The sequence below is a fragment of the Natrix helvetica genome (genome assembly GCF_964273705.1).
Source record: "Natrix helvetica genome assembly, chromosome: 3".
NCBI lineage: Eukaryota > Metazoa > Chordata > Lepidosauria > Squamata > Natricidae > Natrix > Natrix helvetica.
The window spans coordinates 88,060,934-88,081,572 of NC_138549.1; the positions used below are offsets into that span (position 1 = coordinate 88,060,934).

General features: G+C 41.0%; 2 protein-coding genes across 2 annotated transcripts in view; one reads left to right on the forward strand and one right to left on the reverse strand.

Annotated features, from left to right (window-relative positions):
* DIPK1A (divergent protein kinase domain 1A) overlaps positions 1 to 20,639 on the forward strand; it is a 263,262-nt gene that overhangs the window by 221,034 nt on the left and 21,589 nt on the right. The gene's annotated exons all lie outside the window — the stretch shown is intronic.
* The window catches only part of RPAP2 (RNA polymerase II associated protein 2), a 300,695-nt gene that overhangs the window by 192,122 nt on the left and 87,934 nt on the right, over positions 1 to 20,639 (reverse strand). The gene's annotated exons all lie outside the window — the stretch shown is intronic.

Here is a 20,639-nt window from a genome sequence, read left to right on the forward strand (position 1 = left end):
TTGTATTTATTTCAACACAAAGAGTTAACCAAGTGTTATGTATCTTAAATGAACTTCCAATAGAGTAGCATCCATAAGAATATAGGAAGAACAATGTATTAGTTTTACTACGGTATGTACATTTTTAGTAGGTTTTTTTGTAAGGGAATGCAATAACTGCAGAATATATTGCTTTACACATAGAAGCAAAGTGTGCTCTCTAGTCTGCAAGTGGGAGTATAAGATACTGAACCAAATTTGGAGATGTCTGTAGAGATTCTCAGTCATCCAGATCATGGTTGTCCCAAAGCACTCTTTCAGGAGGCAACCGGCCTTTCTTGTTTTTTTTTTCTTTTGAAGACATTTCGCTTCTCATCCAAGAAGCTTCTTCAGCTCTGACAGGAAGCGAAACGTCTTCAAAAGAAAAAGAAAAAACCAAGGAGTCCAGTTGCCTCCTGAAAAAAGCACCTATGGGACAAATTTGAAGATATTAACATAACGTTTATGAGAGTCCACTACAAATATTGTAAGAAAATGAGCCTTAATTCATGTTCATGTACTTGAAATGCTCTGTGTTGTATATATTCAGGAGATTGCACACATAATGTTTAATGCTCTAGCCATTGGGGAAGGAAAACAAACTATGGAATTCAGTAGAACTTACTTTTGGGTAGGGCACTGAATTCCCCTAATAAAAATTGAATATTCGAATGTTCTTGCTACATGCCACTTAGCAACATAATTGTAATCTTCTTCCACAAAATACTGGTGCAATCTTTTTCACTAACCTACAACACTCCTGCAATTTGGAGCTATTGGGATAGGTAAGAGTTATAACCTGACATATCCAATAGCGTTAAATTGGCAATGGCAACTGAACTGCCAAGGGCATTTTTTTCCCAATGTGTGGAAGTGCTAAGTCATGTTTTCCGCTGTTGTACAGTTCCATGAAGACCATATTTTATGATTGCTCTGAAGGTGTAGATTGTATTTCAGGTTTTGCACAAGGCTTGGAATGTTTTATTGAGCAAACCTACGTGCCTTTATAGGTGTCCATCAATGGGGTATCTAGCCAGTGTCCGCATAGGACAGGGGTCGGCAAACTTAAACACTCGAAGAGCCATTTGGACCCGTTTCCCACAGAAAAGAAAACACCGGGAGCCTTCCTGTCCTAACCGGAAGCCCCTGTTCAATTCTGGAGCTGACCAGAAGTTCAGTTCCCCCACCATAGAGTCTCCTCCTAGTGCGGCATACTTTTTTCTCTACCTGTCATAACCGAAAGCCCTATCAATTGTGGAGACAACTGGAAAACCCATCCCTTGCCATAGAGTCTTCTCCTGGCGCACTGTGCTTCTCTCCCCCTCCTCCTCACTGGAAGCTCCTCTCAAAATTGTGGCGCCGACGGGTGACGGAGCCGCAGCAGAGGGAGGAAAGAGCCACATGCAGCTCCAGAGTCGCAGTTTGCTGACCCCTGGCATAGGGCAATAGAAATTGTAATCAAAAGAAAAAACATCGTTTCAAAACTCTATTCACATAACTACCATGTTTTCATCTGTTTATTTCTGTACTTCAAATTATGTTTTACTTTTTATCCCTGAAGATCAACATAGAAAGTTCCTTTTCAAAACTTTTTGGGTGATGACTCAGCTTACTGTATGACCAGAATCTATGGTAGCATTCCCAACCAGCTGTCCTTTAGATGTGTTAGAATATAATTCTCATAACTCCAGCCAAGCCTGGAAACCTTAGAAAATAATCCATCATATTAAGAATGAAGCTCTTTAGAGAAGGCTGGCCTTCAGATTCAGCTGCCTTTTCCAACAACCTTTATGTGAGTTAAACTGGTAATGGATTTACTCAGAAAAAAAAATGAAGCTGCAGAATGAATTTACCCCAGTAAAATAAGAGGGAAAGAGTTTAATAATCGCGACAGATTATTGAGTCCGTTACAGTACAGCATTTGAAGACTGCAAGTAGCTTCCCTAATGTTATTGCTTCGTTGCATTAAAAATGCATGGTGTATATTATGTGACTCATTATTCATGAAGCAGGTTTCCTACCTTTTGTCTGTCAAAGTATCTGAAGGAAAGAGTAAGAGGAGATCTGGGACTTATACACCTTTGTTTCTCTTGCTGAATTTTTAATAACACCTCCAGCAAGCCAGTTGGTGAAGCTTGGTGTCTGCTGAAGAGTGAAAGGACTGAGCTATCTAGAAAGACTCACCCTTTGTGGTTCTCATTTGAGTCTTGCCTTCATCCAGTCTCGATTAAATTACCTATCGAGTGTGCCCGCCCGGCTATCATGATTCACAGCTCTGAAAAACAAACTGAATTTCATCTTTGTGGGGGTGAGGGACTGAAATGAGAAAAAAAACAAAAACTAGAAAATTCACCACAGTTATAAAAAAAAGCAACAAAATAGTACGCTCTTCTTTGCTGGTATTATTCTTAGCAGAAAAATGGCTTTGTTTAAAATTTTTACAAGGATTGAAATCTTTCCTTTAGTCCCCCTGAGTTTCTTCCAAGTTGTACAGGGATGATAACCGTAACCCACTCCCTACCCTATTCCACTCTCATAAAATGCAATAAGGTAATTTGCTTTAAATTCATTGCTTTAAGTAACAAATCCAAGATCCCTGAGTGTGTTTCAATGATTGCCTACATGCATAACCTGTGTTTACTTTAAAAGATTAGCATTGCTCTCAACTCAGTGCTTTCCAAATGTGTTAAGAGTTGATGAGGTATAATGCTTGAAGTGTTATTAGATGGGACTGGGGGGACCCAGTTCAAATCCAGTCTGAGCCATGGAAAGTGCCAGCTATTCTTTACTAATCCAATCAAAATCACAAGGTTGCAGTTCTTAAGAGTGTGAGTTTTACTGTATGCATATCACATCGGAACCCAGAAAATCTAAATAAGTAAACATGGCCCTTTGCAACTAAGTGGATGAGCATGACGGATGTTATAGTCCACTTTATCTGTAAGTAAGCAAAAGTTAACCTTACACATATTAGAGTCTTTGGTCACGCAGAATAGGCAGTCACCATGTTAAGAATGAGTTCTATTCCTGACTCTCTCTCCTAACCCGAATTTATATCTAAGTCAGAAGTCGTATTTATGAAAAGGCTGCGTTTTCCTAAAAATGGTGGATGGCTTTTGCTTGGCTGACAAATCACTGAAGTTGAACAATGTTTTTTTTCCATGAACCACTGAAAAACATTAAAAACAGGCAGTACATTAAAAAAAAGTGCAGCTTCCATGGTTCAGCAGCCTGATGGTTTCAGAACAATTGTACCTTCTACCATTTTTAGGAAGGGGCAGCCCGTTTGTATGTATAGGTTGTCTTTATGTCATATACTCTTAAATCTGGGAACTGCCTGTATGATAGCTCAGATTAACTGAACCTCATTTCCAATATCGCAACATACAAGGTCCGTGATGGCGAACCTATGGCATGCGTGCCACAGGTGGCATGTGGAACCCTCTCTGAGGGCACGTGAGCTGTTGCCCCACCTCAGCTCTACCACGTATGTGTGAGCCTCCCACCGGACAGCCGATTTTCAGGTCTCTGCCGAGCATGCGCTGGGGCGGGGCATATGAGGGAGATGCATGCATGTGCGTGGGGGGGCATGGGGTCAAGCGTGCATGTATGGGGGCGCGGGGGAGCATGGGGAGATGCAGAATGCCCCCTGTGCCCTGTTTTTGGTCCCAGGAGGCTTCAGATAGGCCTGCTAGGCCCCTAACAGGGTGTGGGTGGGGTCATAAATGCATGAGTAGGGGCAGGGCGCATGATTGGGAGGGGTCATGCACGCATTGCATTATGGGTGTGGGCATGCGTGCATATGCTGTCATGCATGCTTTTGGCACACAATGCCAAAAAGGTTAGTCTTTTTTTTTTTTGACAAAAAAAGAAGAATCTTTGGTAGCTATTTTCTATTTTACTCTTGTTGACTGTGGGCTTATCCCTTGAGTTCGGTCTCTGCTCTGCTGTTGTTTAGAAGAGCTGTGAGGCCCCAGTTCCCCACCCAGACCTTTGGTAAAGGAGAAGGAGACCCTTCACTTCATTGACTTTGGAATGCTTTAATTTTTTTTAAACGTTTTATTTTAATTTCTTTGAGTCTTCTGAGCCAGACCACATTTTCCCAGGTCTTTTGTACTGATATTTGCACATCTATTTTTCATTCAGTTTCCCATTTTCTGTAAACATTCTCGCAAAATGCAAAATCCAAGAATGGCATTAATATTTATTATTAATATTTATTTTAACTGGGAGATTTGGGATTAATGAAGAAACCATATTAGGATCTAAATGGAAGTGTTTCCTAAAGATCATTACAAAGGTGGCCTTGCTTTTTTAGTACCATCAAAAAATGGTACTCTTTATCTAGAAACATCATTCTTGTGTTGGGCAATTATACTTCAATGGTATTTAAAAATTACCTCCTTTTCATTATTCCAAGGGAAAGGTGACGATAATGTATCAGTTGATTTTTCTCTAGCAAAATCACTGAAGAGCACTTTTACAAGAACCTCTGAGAAATATACTGAAAATAAACTTTTAAAGAAGGCAGATATTTAGGCCAACTCATCTGGGCATCAAAAATTAGGTAAAGGTAAAGGTTCCCTTCACACATATGTGCTAGTAGTTCCTTACTCTAGGGGGCGGTGCTCATCTCTGTTTCAAATCCGAAGAGCCAGCGTTGTCCGAAGACGTCTCTGTGGTCATGTGGCCAGCATGACTAAATGCCAAAGGTGCACGGAACGCTGTTACCTTCCCACCGAAAGTGGTTCCTAATTTTTTACTTGCATTTTTTACATGCTTTCGAACTGCTAGTTTGACAGAAGCTGGGACAAGTAGCGGAAGCTCACTCCGTTATGCAGCGCTAGGGATTCGAACCACCAAACTGCCGACCTTTCTAATCAACTAGCTCAGCAGCTTAGCCACTGAGCCACCACATCCCCTAATCAAAAATGTAAAAAATAATTTTTGCTAATCAAAAATTAGCAAAGCGAATTATTTGGGTCTGTCTTTCTTCCCTGCCATCTAGTCTCATATGGATTTTTGCAGGCCAGGTAAAGTAACTAGTTCATTAAAGTATATTGTTTATATACTTTATATTATATTTAAGATGTGCAAATATCACTAGAAAAGTACTGGATAATGTGGTCTGTTGTGAGGAATAAATGTTGAAAGAAGTGAAACTGGTTGTATATTAGAATCTGCTTTCACCTACACCACATTGGATTTATTCACGGGATGGAGGATTAAATACAAAAGAAAACGAACAATATGAAAGAAGGATATTCAAGTGATTGGATCCTATAAAGGAGGATCTAATTCCGAAGTGAATCTATAAAAGAAGAGTGGATAGGTTGGAAGAAGACCAAGAGTCTCAAAAACAGAAGTTTAAAGAACAATGGGGACCATATGAAGTCCTTTATGTATGAAGTGGAAGGAAGGAAGATTTAACAAGTAGGAATGAACTGTTATGATGAATGATGCAACTAGTTTAGTTATATTTCATTTGAGGGAGTGGGGATTGGCTTATATTTTCTATTTCTTTGGCTTCTTTCTTAGTCTATCTAGGCCAGGGGTGTCCAAACTTGGGAACTTTAAGACTTGTGGACTTCAATTCCCAGAATTCCCCAGCCAGCATGGCTGGCTGGGGAATTCTGGGAGTTGAAGTCCACAAGTCTTAAAGTTCTCAAGTTTGGACATCCCTGATCTAGGCACATTACTTTATACTGCTTATTTTATTTATTTATTCCTATCCCACCTTTATTATAAACAACTCAAGGCGGTGAACAAAACTAATGCTCCTACTTTGTCCAATTTCCCCCACAACAACAACCTTGTGAAATAGATTGGGCTGAGAAAGAATGGCTGGGCCAAAGTCACCCAGCTGACTTTCATCCCTAAGATAGGACTAGAACTCACCAGTTTCCCATTTCTGGCCTGGTGCCCAAATGAATGACATAATGGAATACACACACACACACACGGACACACACACACAGAGTCATCCCACTCCACATACACATTCACACTGAGACATATTAATCAGTGCCAATCAATCCATTGCAGAAGAAAGTTTTTTTCAGTTAAGGTTATGCCTTGTATCTTACTGCTTCTCTGCAGGTTAATAGAAAGATGTTCAAGTTTCCAGTCACCTAAAGTCACCCAGTCAAATTTTGGATCTAAGGTAGGACTAGAATCTGGCACTTCCTTCTTGTACTCCAGTCTCTTCAACTCTTATTCCACACGACTGTGTGTATGCATGTAATTTTTAAATGTGGTAAAAAATTCTGAAATACATGCCTAGAGAGTAAACCTGTGAACAATATTTGAATTTAATGAAGGGGAAATGAAGTCTAAATCCACATTTTGTTCTAGAGTTTTGGAGGGTGGCCTGGCATTGAAAAGCTCACTGCTGTCCTCCGCTGCAACAGTTTGCTCACCTTTGCTTTGCATCCAGGTGATGGTTCTGTCCCCACCCTTACCTAATCTGCTTCCAACACCACTAGGCCACCAGTCCCTTCATAATAAAATACAATGTTATTTTGATAACAGGAGGTTGTAATGAGAGAGATGTCGTTAATAACGGATAAATCTCAGGGTGGAACTGGAAGAGACACCTGGAGACAGGTGCTCAGTCTCCCAACAGTTATACCTGTCAGGCTGGTCAACTGACTGGAGTCAAAATGACTATTGAGGGGAATGAGTTGAGTGTTGACCCACCCGTCCTCTCAAAGACATGTTCAAACCCACTTCCCTAGAGAAAAAGGAAGACAGAAGAGCCACGAGTGTCACATTTTGTTTAATGGCCTCAGGAATCTCCTTGTACTCCTCAGGATCTCAGGCTGCTTCTCTGAATTCTTCATCCCAGCTGCTCCATAGGAAAGCATAAAATATATGCAGAGCAGATACCAGGCTGGAGGAAAGCGCCTATAGCTATAAACATGTCTAGCACACCTCCTGTGGGAACATTTACTGCCCTAACAAAGATTAACTCAATATGGGCCATAAAACCTTTCAGAAAAAAGTCAGGTGGTTGCTCTAATATCCTGATTTTTAGTTTCTTCTTCCCAGTGAAAAAAAAGGGAATGTCATGAAAGATATTAAAGCAAGCGCAATCTTGGCAACTTGAATACTTGTGGATTTCAACTCCAGAATTCTCCAGCATAGCAGGCTGGGGAATTCCAGAAGCTGACGTCCACAGGTCTTAAAACTGTCAAGCTTGGGTATCCCTGTATTAAAGGTAAATGTAAATATTCCCCTCGCACATATGTGCTAGTCGTTCCCGACTCTAGCGGGCGGTGCTCATCTCCGTTTCAAAGCCGAAGAGCCAGCACTATCCGAAGACGTCTCCGTGGTCATGTGGCTGGCATGATTAAACACTGAAGGAGCACAAAACGCTGTTAACTTCCCACCGCAGTGGTCCCTATTTTTCTACTTACATTTTTACGTGCTTTCGAACTGCTAGATTGGCAGAAGTTGAGACATGTAACAGGAGCTCACTCCGTTACGCGGCACTAGGAATTCGAACTGCTGAACTACTAACCTTTCTGATCAACAAGCTCAGCGTCTTAGCCACTGAGCCACCTTGCCCCTATTCCTGTATTAAAGTATTCAGTAATTTGTGACATTCAACCTTTTTTTTTTGTTTCCATATAAGAGACACCTTATTTTACCTAGTCAGAATGCAGAAAACCTTTCCTCACCATTCATGAGTATGGCGTCCTCCTGGACTGCCTTTGGGAATTGAGGACATTTTCTTAAGATGATTCCACCTTCTTCGATGGATGGTATCTCTTGATTACTGTGAAGAAGAAGAGATCAGCCTTGTAGCCAGTGACCTTTGCATGCACTGGCTACAAGCCTGGTCTCTTCTTCAGTTTTCTCCTTTCTATTTTTTACCGTCTACTTGGCAACTTTATGTTGTATGGACTTTAATTTCTTGAATTCCCATCTGGCTGGAGAATTCTGAGAATTGAAGTCCATACATCTTAAGGCTGCCAAAGTTGAAGAACACTGATCTACATGGAGTAAATGGGAGAAGGCATTTATTGATTGAGGTGCAGTATTTTCAATACACAGATGATACCTAATTCTACATACTCATCCCAGATCACACTAGCAATGTGGTTGAAGTTTTGTCCTGGTGTCTAGAATCTGTAAAGACATGGATGGGAAGAAGGGAACTGAAGTTTATCCTAAGCAAACAAAAGTGCTATTTCATTCATTCATTCATTCATTCATTCATTCATTCATTCATTCATTCATTCATTTTCATCCTACCTATGTTTTTTGTCAACTCAAAGCACAATATATTCCCGATGTTCTGGCCTCCTATTTTCCCCACCACAATATACTTATGACATGAATTGGGTTCGGATGGACTACTGTAATCATGGCTTCTTAACCCCCTCTTTAGTTAAGCTTCTCACAATTCATTGAAGGTTGGTCCAATCATTTGACATGACCATGCGATTTTGAGTAGAGGCAGTGGAGCAGTGGTGGGATTCAAATTTTTTCACTACCAGTTGTGTGGGCGTGGCTTGGTGGGCATGGCACGGCTTGGTGGGTGTGGCTTGGTGAGCATGGTAGGGTAAGGATACTGTAAAATCTCCATTCCCACCACACTCCACGGGAAGGATACTGCAAAATCCCCATTTCTTTCTGATCAGCTGGGACTTGGGAGGCAGAGAATAGATAGGGGCGGGGCTAGTCAGACATGGTATTTACCGGTTCTCCGAACTACTCAAAATTTCCGCTATCGGTTCTCCAGAACTGGTCAGAACCTGCTGAATACCTCCTCTAGAGTGGAGGTGAATGAGGACAAGAATAGCAATGACAGAGAAGATAAAGGAAAGTGCTTTTGAAATGGAGAAATGCATGCCTTGAATGTACTGGCATCAAGAGTCAGTTTATCGACAGTGGGAGAAACTTCTATCAATGCTAATGTAAAATGAGCCTCATTGCTCTTCTAAACTGAAGTGTGCCAGGTGAGATGATTCTGATGGTATTAATAATGCACTTGTAATAAAAAAAATCATTTAATAAAAATGTAACTGGTGATTCTGCTGTCAGCAATCCCAAATATAAAACAGGAGAACGAATGTAAAAGCTGGAGTCACATTGGGGGCTTCCTGAAAGAATGAAGTAATTGTGATTCAGAATTGTGATTTGCAGCATATCTGGCCCATTTTTCCAGCAAGGTACCGACACAGATTCAGAATTTACACTAACTTACTTGCCTCTTGAGCAACGAATCCCGACTCTGACAATGTGAAAAATCAATGGACGTGATGTGTACTCTGTTCCAGGGGTGGGTTCCGACAGGCACTACTGCAGGTTCGCTCTTATGAGCAATGCGCATGCACAGTGCAATTAAAATTGTTCTGCACATGTGCAAAACAAGATGGCGGAAGCAACGGCGCCACCTGGGGAACTAGTTTGGGGGTGTGGCAGGCCTGGGTCACTGCTAGTTCCAGTGACCCAGACTGCCAAACCACTAGGGGTTCGACCGAACCGGTCCGAAATGGTTGGAATCCACCACTGCTCTGTTCTTCCTAAAATTAGGAACCCTTTGCTCTTCCCAAACCTCATATGGGATTACATCAGAGGTGGGTTCCTGCCAGTTGTAACCTCTTCTATAGATGAGGTTCCACAAATCTACAGTGCCGTTTAGAACCGGTTCCAGCTCCCTCCCCCCCACCCATCCTCACATCATCAAGATGAAGAGCGAGAGGAGGAATTCTGGGAGTTGAAGTCCACAAGTCTTAAAGATGTCAAGTTTGAACACCCCTGGGGGTTTTTCCCCTAAAGGGTTAGGGGTGCAAGGGTCTTGTAACTTGACAGCTTTAAGACTTGCGTGCTTCAAATGCCAGAGTTTCTGAGCCAACATTTTGGTTGCTAAGCAAGAGCATTGTTAAGTGAGTTTCACCACATTTTACAAGTTGGCCATGCCCACCCAGTCACATGACTGCCAGGCCACTCCTAATCGGTCACATGGCTAGCAAGCCCCTCCTACCCAGTCACATGGCTGGCAAGCCACTCCCACAAAGCAGGCCACACCTACGGAAGAGGTTCTAAAAAAATTTGAAACCCACCACTGGATTACAGGTAATGCTTGACATACAACAGTTCATTTAGTGATCATTGAAAGTTACCACGGCACTGAAAAAAGTGACTTATGACTATTTTTCAAAGTTACGACCTTTGCAGCATGCCCACAATCCTGTGATTAAAATTCAAATGTTTGGCCACCAATTCATATTTGCGACCATTGGAATATCCCAGGATCATGTAATCCCCTTTTGTGACCTTCTGACAAGCAAAGTCAACGGAGAATCAAGATTCACTTAACAACCGGGTTAGTAACTTATCAACTGCAGTGATTCACTTAACAACCGTGGCAAGAAAGTCTACTATCGGGCAAAAGTCACCAAATGTTTCACAACAACAGAAATTTTGAGCTCAATTATGGTCATACGTCTAGGACTACCTGTATTATACAATATTGAAGTTACCATATCTGAGCTGTCATACTCCCCATGTCCCCTAGATGGCAGCAGTGATTTAGATCTTTGCTGCCATCCCATGGTTTGGATTTTTGCAGCCCACCTATATTAATCTTATCTATGTTTTCTTTTTAATCTAATAAAGTCAACACTGAAAAGGGATTGGTAGCTTTTCCATTAGCCTATGAATCATCTGCTTTTTTCTGGCATACTCCAGAATTTTATGAGGCTACTTGGTTCCAAATAAACATAAATAAGATTGCAACGTGGACTAATTCCTTCCAATGAAGGATCTAGAGGCGCTAGGTAAGGCCTCCTTCTTATTCTAGTGCATTCGATGTTTACCTGTTCAATTGTGCATATGGCACATTGATAACTCTGTTCTTAAATCATACAACGTGTCATCTGGTCTCTTGTTTGCAGAGAAAGGGCCAGCAGGCTGGCTGGGTCATACCGAATGGTCCTAAAGTTTGGAAGCACAGGTTTCTATTGCACGATACTTGCAATGCACAAAAACATATTGGACAGCCCTGTCTTTTCTTCTGCTTCTTTTTTCTCTCTAAATAGAAGTGAGAGCGTGCTGGTTTGACACTTCTTAACCTTCCAATGCATGTCTGTACCATTTATGACTCAAAGTGCCCAGCTTTGACAGTCTTGTTTTTGCAGTTCCAGGAAGATATCAAGAGCTGGGTATTAGCTGGGTAGAAGGGAAGCGTGATCTCCCACCCCCTCAGTGCATGCACTTGTTGAACTCTCGTTTGCCTGGAAATGGTACGAGCCTGGAGATAACTTCTCAGCCTGCTTGCTTGTGGCCAACAAGGCTGAGTGCGATGAAACATCAGTGGGCTGAATCTCAACAGAGTGGGTACCTATTATTCCTTCCAGCACATATCAGAATAACAGAGTTGGAAGGGAGTGTGGAGGTCTTCTAGTCCAACCCACTGCTCAGGCCTATCCCATTTGAGACAAATGTTGTCCAATCTCTTCCTTCAAAACTTTTGCAGCATTCACAACCTCTGGAGGTAAGTTATTCCACTGATTAATTATTCTGTCCCTCTAGAACCAACAGCTGATCAAAATTGGGTTTGTCCCAACTAAGACTGGCCAATCTTCAAACCTTTTCCCCAAATGTATTCCATGCAAACCCATGCCTTGTTATATAAAGGGCGATACAATCATGTCGAACCATTTTTTCCTCTTACCAAAAACAAACAATCCACCAACCTGGTAAATACAAAAACAAAGTGTATATTTTTTAGGATGTTGAGCTCTTTGAAGATTTATTTCAGCCTTCTGTAACTTGGCATTTGTAAATTGTCGATCACCCCCAGAATTCACAACTAGTCTGGGAATTTGATTTTGGATGTTGCAGTTCAGGTCTACATTAGAAAATTTTAGTTTTGTGCATTGATGAATACAAAGGACTGATTTTATTTGGAGCCTATGTGCCATTCTTTTTCTTACCCACATAACTACTTTCCTTCCATCTGATTCGTTAATGTGCTATTACTGTTAGCACATCATGTTTCCTAAATTATTGGAAATATTAATGTTTGTTATATTTTTGTGCAACTTGAACTATTATTTGATAGGGCATGTAAACTCCAATTTCACTAAGCATGATCAAGATTCATTGAAACCAAATGGGTGAATTAGCCAAAATGGAAGATGGAGATGAAACATGGGAAATGGAGGAAAGCCCCCCAAATCTAAATGGGTGGGGAACATGAACTAACTTTGATTGGATAAGAATGTATTGTAATGTATATAAAAAACTAATTTAGAAGGTGTGATAATTGCTATCAAGAACTCACTTGGATTAGTCATAAAGGCTTGTTGACTTGGGTTCTTCATTCGAGGAAGTCATATTCCAGGAACTTCAAGATGATAACACTTGACCCATATTAGTCCTTTCACTTTACATAGAAACAAGGAGGATTTTTAACACACTAGATTATGTGATTTGTGGATGATATTGAAAGTGTTGAGAAAATGATTTGTGGTAAGTTGGCATCCTCAAAGAACAAATCCCCAGTCTTGGCAGCTCCACATGACAAATCTTTCACTTGAATTGGAAGAGACAAGGAAGGGCAACAGCCACTACGGAGAACAGGTAGAGAAGATCTCTTGGATTCAGTGAGATATGCCTCCTGTGATCAGCAAGAGATCGCTTAGTTCTTCTAGTTCTGTGCAAGATGGGAACTTTGCATTCACTTTTTTCTGTCTCCCTCTGGACATTTTCTAACTTGACTTGGATTCCTATGACTGTTCTTTTACACCTGACTTGGTATATTGGTATATTGAATACAAGCTTCTATTTTATATATATATCAAATTTTCTTTGCATACATTTGGGTTGCAGATGGAATAATAAACATAGTTTTTGTGTCTGTCTTTTCACTTGCTATTTCAAAATATCCCTTCCACAAACCAATATCTCAAACCTGTTTCTTTCTTTCTTTTTTTTAACAGACACACATAAAGACAAAAGGAAAAAAAGCCCCAAAACAAATGAACGTACAAGGTATCATTCACAACTGAAATATCTGCTGATGCATTTTTTAATGCACTCAGCTGTGATAATGGACCATAGCTAGAAAAGGAATTAGCGGCAAAGATTATGTGCTGCAGAAATTCACAATTTATGTGAATAAGAGGGGTAAAAGGGAAGCAAACGGAAAGACAAAACGGCCGTGTCTTTCCATCCACTCTGAAGCCCTGTGATGCAACCTAGATTGGGGAAGAAACCGTGAAGGAAATACATGTTAGAACATATCACCGTTTCACTGGAATCAAAGAAGAGGTGGCAAACGGACAACAAAGCAATCACGTTATCTTAACTGGCCACAAAATCAATCTAGAGATTGCTAAACTTCTAGGAAATGGTGTGTTAATGCAGGCCCTTTCTAGAAGCACCTGACAATGAAGAAGCCAAACTGTTTTGCTACCACAAATTGGCTCACAACGGAGAGAAGTTGCATAGGATGGAAAATCACACAAGATACTTTAAAAAAAGAAAAAGAAACACCTCTTTCTCCATATTAAACAAGGAGGGAAGGCTCACGGTCAAGGAAAAGAAAAGAAAAAAAATCCATGCGACTACTAATTGTGACAAAATAAAGAGATCAAATGATTAAATAACATTATTTCTGTTAATGGTGAATGTAAGCAAAACAGTCTAAACGCTGTTTTGAATATTGTCCTTAGGTTTAATCAGACTATCTAAGGATTCCGAAGAGCAGTGAAATTTAAAAAATTGGACCTTAAATTATGGAATATTTGTTAAAAAACAAAGTAGAGAACATGAGAAAGAAGAGGATGAGAAACAGCAGGAGGAAAATGTAGGAAACATCCACAATAACAGACCATTCTGGACAAAACCCATGCACCCTGAGCATTGCAAATGAAAAAAAAAAGGTATTTAGAAATATTCTACTTTCCCTCTTCTCCATAAGTAATCCCTTGGCTGGATTTCTGCCCCAGGTCAATTGGATCTGGGCTGCAGAAACATGACGACCGGCTGCTAGATGATGGCATGGAGTTACAGAACACCCTAATGCTTTGCTGAGTTTGAGTGTCCTTCCAGATGTTTTCACTCCAGATGTGATTAGCCCTATTCTGCACTGCACCAAAGCAAGGAGAATGGTTTCAGGTCTCTGTGGAGAGAGGAAGGAAGAACATGTTTCCATACCTATCTTTAGACAGGTAGAGGCTAAAGTGGTCTGGTATGGCAGGATGGCATTTTGTTATTTATACTATGAAAATTGTGCCAGACAGCCTGAGAGTATATTGGGGCTGGGTTTTTTCTGAAGGATATCATAGCTAGTTATCTGATCAGTGGGTGGAAGGGAAGCTGCTTCCTGCAGTCCTGAAAAGACAACTTCTGACTGAAGCAGATTTTGCAGGCAGCCGGGGAAATTCTGGCTTTGTGGTGTTCATATCTGATCAGAGAGTTTTTGCATCTCTGCTTTTATTTACCAGATAATGAACATTTCCAAACCATCCGTATGAATGCTTCATTAGGTCTAACCCCTTGAAAAATGCAAAAGAGTGACTTGGACAATACTAGAACGTACATGAATTCCTAAAGCAGTGTTTCCAAAATTTTGGAAACTAGGTTTCCCCCTCTCAAAAAGATGCTATCTGAATGTAGTAACATAGGTAGTCCTCGACTTACAACAGTTCATTCAGTGACTGTTTGACGTGACAAAGGCACTTTAAAAAGTGACTTTTTCCACACTTACAACTGTTGCAGCATCCCCATGGTCATATGATCAAAATTCAGATGCTTGGCAACTGACATAACTATGAAGGTTGCAGTGTCCCAGGGTCATATGCAGGGGTGGGCGGCAACGGGTTCGCCTGGATTCGGGAGAACCCGTAGCTAATGTTATGGCCAGTTCGGAGAACCTCTAAATTCCATCCCTGGCTAGACCTGCCCCTCCCACCCCACCCTCTCCTCCCGAGAGTCTCCATGTGGCCCGTTTTGGATGGTAGGTAAGTGCAGGGCCTGCACGGAGGCTCGGGAGGGGGAAAAACGGATCTCCCAGAAGTTCCAGAAGACCAGAAACGGCTCTAGAGCCCGATGGAGGCAATTTTCACCCTCCCAGAGGCTTGAAAAAAGCCTCCGAAGCCCGGGGAAGGCGAAAACACCCCTGCCCCCTGCTGTGGTGCAGGAGGCCAACTAGGCCATGCCTCCCATGGCCACGCCCACCCAGCAACCGGGCAGATAATCTGTTGCTGAAATTTTTGAAGCCCACCCCTGGTCATATGATCCCCTTTTGTGACCTTCTGACAAGCAAAGACAATGGGGAAGCATGAGTCACTTAACAACTGCAATGATTCACTTAACAGCTGTGTCATAAAAGGTGGTAAAACGGGGCAAAACTCACTTACAACTATCTCGCTTAGTAAAATACATTTTTGGTTCAATTGTGGGTCGTAAGTCAAGGTCAACCTGTGTAGGCAATTGCCTTACATAGAGCCCTATGGTTGTCTGATCAGAGTCTTAAGTGTAGAAAACATGATAGTCTCCAAATGTTTGGGGCGCTCCTTTGCTATTCGCTGTTGGGAGACAAATGCTGAGAGACAACAGATTGCAGACATTTCTACTGTGATTGGCAGTGGATTTCCAGGCTGTCAGATAGAGATTATTCACCTCTTCTGGCTGAACCAATAGTGTTGTGCCTGCAAAGCATGTGATCATTTTCAGAACAGTAGTTAACATGGCAATGGGGTCAACCAGATTTAATTGTTCTCCTTGCAGGCCTCATGAAACTGAAGCGCACATATATAGGGTAATAATCTAAGCCTGGCAATATCCATGTGAAGATTTATGTTTGCCTGGGCCATTGCTGACTGACATTTTAGGAAGAATGCTTCTTAGTGTATATGCAGAAGATGTTTTCCTCCATTGTTCTTTACATCTGAAGGATGGAACCATGATTCCAAAGGCTTCTTCTATGAAGCTGGTGCTGAGATTAGATCTGCGCATCTGCATTTCGTATACATTCACAGAAAAGGTTGAAAGATTGGCCAGTATTAGTTGGACAAATTCAGTTTTGATAAGTTGATGGTTATAGAGGGATCAATATGTGTTGAAAGGAAAGACAGGTGCCTACTCTGTTGAGATTCAGCCCATTGCATAGCGGTTACCTGTATAAAGGCCTTCAGAAGATAGGCACATGATTGACCCATAGAAGTATTTTCCCCATTCTCTGTGTACATATCATATGAATTATGCCTCTGTGCAATGGAGGATGACACATATAATTCTCCCGCACAGAGACTATATTCCAAAGTGTTTATTTCCAGTTTTATTCTAATCATTTTTTTACAACGTAACAGTTTTGTGGCAAATCTCAGCTCTTAATTTTGATGACAAACAAGACTGCTCCAAAGCTGCAAGGAGGATCCCAGTCCCTTTCAGATTGGTATCCATGATTATAAATGTTATGGGACCGGTGGGCTGCCAAAACAAACAGAAGATGGCAATAGCACTTAGACTTATATAGCACGCCACGGTGGTTTTCAGTCCTTTCTAAGCAGTTTACAGAGTCAATACATTGCCCCCCAAAACTTGGGTCCTCATTTTACCGACCTCGGAAGGATGAAAGACTGAGTCAACCTCGAGCCAGTGAGAAATGAACTGCTGACAGTCGGCAGAATTAGTGATTCTAACTGCAATATTGCATTCTAACCACTGCGCCACCACGGTTCCAAGATATTTAGTTTGGAACTTTCCTCTTGGGTTATGTTAGGATTTTGCAACACTGTGCCCTAGATTGCTGCTATCTTTCCTCTCTGATTCCACCAGTATTGTTCAGGCTTTGAAGTTCAATCAACATTCAAATCACATGGATGAAAATTGATTTTTACAAAACAAAATGAGAATGCTGACATCTTTTCACAAGATGTCTTGTGAAAAATCTAAAATCTCTTGCAAGATCTCACAGAGATTACCAAAATCTTACAAGATTTGGGCATGGATGGAATGCTGTATTTCCCCTACAAAATCTGTATAAAGCTGTCCAGGGAATGGCCAGGAAATTTTATGCCAGTTTTTATTAAAGAATGGGAAAAAGGGGCTTGTCCTTATTTTGCTCAACATTATGAAGATGTAATCTATTTCCTCTTTTTTGCTGCTGTTGGGAGACCTTCAGGCAAGATAATTTGGGAACCAGAGAGTTAAATTAGAATTCTGTCAAAGTATTAATATGGTGACTTTCCACTTACACATATTGTAAACACATTATACATCAGAAAAAAAAATTACCACAAGCTTGTAATGATCTCTTTTGAAAGAAATATCCATGAGTGACATGTGTAAATTTCTGACTGTTCATAGAATTGCCTTGTTTTGTTGTACCCTGCAATGCTATTATAGTATTGTTGATTTATCCTGGAACGCTTGAACAGAGGAAGAGGAAATGGTTTGATTTTAGAAATTTGTGGAATTATTAATTTTAATTTAATTTTAAATGAATGTTCTAAAGCAGGGGTGTTCAACCATGGCGACTTTGAAACCTGTGCACTCCAACTCCCAGAATTCCCCACTCAGCCATTGCTGACTGAGCGGTGAAGTCCACAAGTCTTAAAAGTTGCCAAGCTTGAATAGATAGCCCTGTTCTAAAGCAATGCTCTCTGTTTGGATTGGGTGTTTTATTGTCAAAATTAGTTCCTCGCCTCATGAGTTGAACATAAGCAATAGTTAAGCAAAATAAACAAATCCACCCAGCACGCTATTTCTCAAATCACTCTTTTAGTGAATGTTTGAGAGACGTACCACGCGACACATCTGGCGCAAGCCAAACATTTTCAGTCGGTTGGATTGACAAGTTAATATTTGTCCATGAAATTATGGAGAGGCTTTACGAAGTACTCAAACTAGGGGGAAAGAACCTCCATCAGCTGTCTGGCAGATTTCAATCAAAGTTAGATCTGAGCCCAGGTGCCTGAACAATAAATATAATCTTGGACTTCCTGGGAAGAGTTTGACTCCTTGAACACTTAAGGCTCACTTAAAGCTTCATGTCTCATTTTCTTTGAACTTTGTCCTTCTTCCTGAACTTACTTTACCATCTGTTCCATTCAATAATCAGCTCTGCAGTAGAGACACTTTCAGACTCCGTTGTTCCAAAGCTGCTGTTTTGAGCTAGAATTGATAAATGAATGCATTTGCTGGCATGGACGAAGCAACTTTTATGGATATGAGCATAAGGGCAAAATATCAAATCTCTATCATCTCTCTCTCTCTCTCTCTCTCTCTCTCTCTCTCTCTCTCTCTCTCTCTCTCTCTCTCTCTCTCTCTCTCTCTCTCTCTCTCTCTCTCCCTCCCTCCCTCCCTCCCTCCCTCCCTCCCTCAAATCTTCTACTGCTCTCATTTTCTATCTTTATCTAAACATCCATCTATTATCTATCTATCATCTATCTATCTATCATCTATCTATCTATCTATCTATCTATCTATCTATCTATCTATCTATCTATCTATCATCTATCTATCTATCTATCTATCTATCTATCTATCTATCTATCTATCATCTTATCTATCTATCTATCTATCTATCTATCTATCTATCTATCTATCTATCTATCTATCTATCATCTATCTATCTCTGTCCGTCCATCTATCTTGTCTATCTACCTTTCACCCATCTGCCTAACTTTATGGTGCTGGGTTAGCATATCAGCTATTCTCTTTGGATGATAGCTGAAGCTATCTTAGCTATGAAATAAAATAAATCATCTAGTCACGCCAGTAGAAGAGCAGGCCAACAGACATGGTTTTGGGTTGCTTTAAATCTGAACTTGACTTGGTAAAAAAAAAGTCAAAATGGCTGGTTGGCTGCATAATACAAGCTGCATTTCTTTTCACCTGCAGGATTTTCTTGTTATTTATTTATTTTTATTTTATTTTAATTAGATTTCTAGACCGCCCCCTCTCCCCGAAGGGACTCGGGGCGGTGTTAGAAGGAATGATGCTTTAATTGCAATATTATGCCTGCCATTTTGGCTTTTTTCATCCCCCCACCCCACCCAGCTGCCATATTTCTTCTCAATGGAGTTTAATTAGGTTTATCACTATGGGAAAAACCACTTTGCAAATCCAGTATAAATTAACATTTAATTTCATTTAATATTCAGCCTCCACAAATCTTGATTAGCAAGGAAAAAGTCCTCTATTTTAGGAGCTTGTCCTTCTAGAAATTGGTTATGCCATTTCCAGATATCTCATGCCTTCCAGGGAAGGAACTCCATAGCTTCACAGGGATGGGTGAATGCTATTGATGTTTTTCTTTCTTTCATAGGTGGTGTATAAGTCAGTAAATGTTGTAAATCAAAATTAGTAACTTTGTTGTGTAACCAGTGAGTAATCTGTAACAGGTTTTTTCCGGGGCACAGCCTTTCATTGAGGCTAAAATCCACCAATTTTATTACAGAACCAGCTGTTGAACAAGCTCTTTCTCGGTTAATCGTAGCAGCTGCATCGCAATCTTAACAGTACAAAAATCTGAAGGAAGCCCAGCAAAAAACAATACTCCCCCCACGGCTTTTGGGTTAACTTTTGACTCCTGGCAACTCCTCATCCTTGTTGGGTTTTTTTGGCAAGAAAGTGGTTGGTCATTGCCTGCTACCTAGGGCTAAGGGAGAATAATTGGCACACTGGCACACTGCGCTTATGGCAGGACCACAATTCATGATTCTCCTGATTTCTCGCCTGATGTTTTGACCACTACACCAAACTGGCTCTCTCCAACAAGTATTTGGTATTAATTGCACAAATATAAACCCTTGCTATAGTACCTCCCAGATTCATGCCATTAAAATGGTTTTCAATATTCCAGGAATGCTTCATGAGTTTCGGCTATTCTAACACAATATTTTTAGATTGGGTGAACTGTGTTTGTTCGTTTGTTCCTTGGGATTAGGAGTGCTTGTGAACCTTCCATGCCATTAAACCTATGTCCAATGCTACTATCAGCAGCTTCCCATATGGCCAAAAGGGCACACCAGGCTGAAGAACTTGGTTTTGATTAGGACAGTTTTTTATGAGGTCAACTCCAGTACAAGCTCCTCAGAACAGCAGATACTGTTGAAAATAAGTGTCTTATTTTCTTTTGACCCCCCAAATAAGTGCTTGGCCTTATTTTTGGGGAGGTGTTATTATTTTTGAGGTGCAGGAGGACCCTTAACCTCAGCCCATGGCTGGCGGATCAGCTGGTCCAGAGAGAACCGTATGTTCTGTCTCTGTTTCTGGCATACTCTTGCCAGCCCTAGTGTTGCTGGTCCTGCCACTTTTTTTGTGGCCACCACAAAGAGAAGGGGTGTGGTAGGGTTTGCAGGAGTGGCCTCTGCAAGGCTGTTCCACATGGATGACAGATTCCCCCCTTTCCCTCCCCAGGAAATGGCAGGGACCGGCTGCATATGCAGTTAAATATTTTAGGGGAGGGCTTAATTTAGCACATGCATTCAAAAGCCCGATTGGACTTATGATCTGGGGAGGTCTTATTTTCAGAGAAACTGGGTATTTATCCCATTAAAGCTTCCTAGACTAATATTTCATTTATTTCCATGCCTTTATGTCAGTCTTAATTTCTGATATCTACATAGCCAACTCTTTGCAATTTCCTTGGC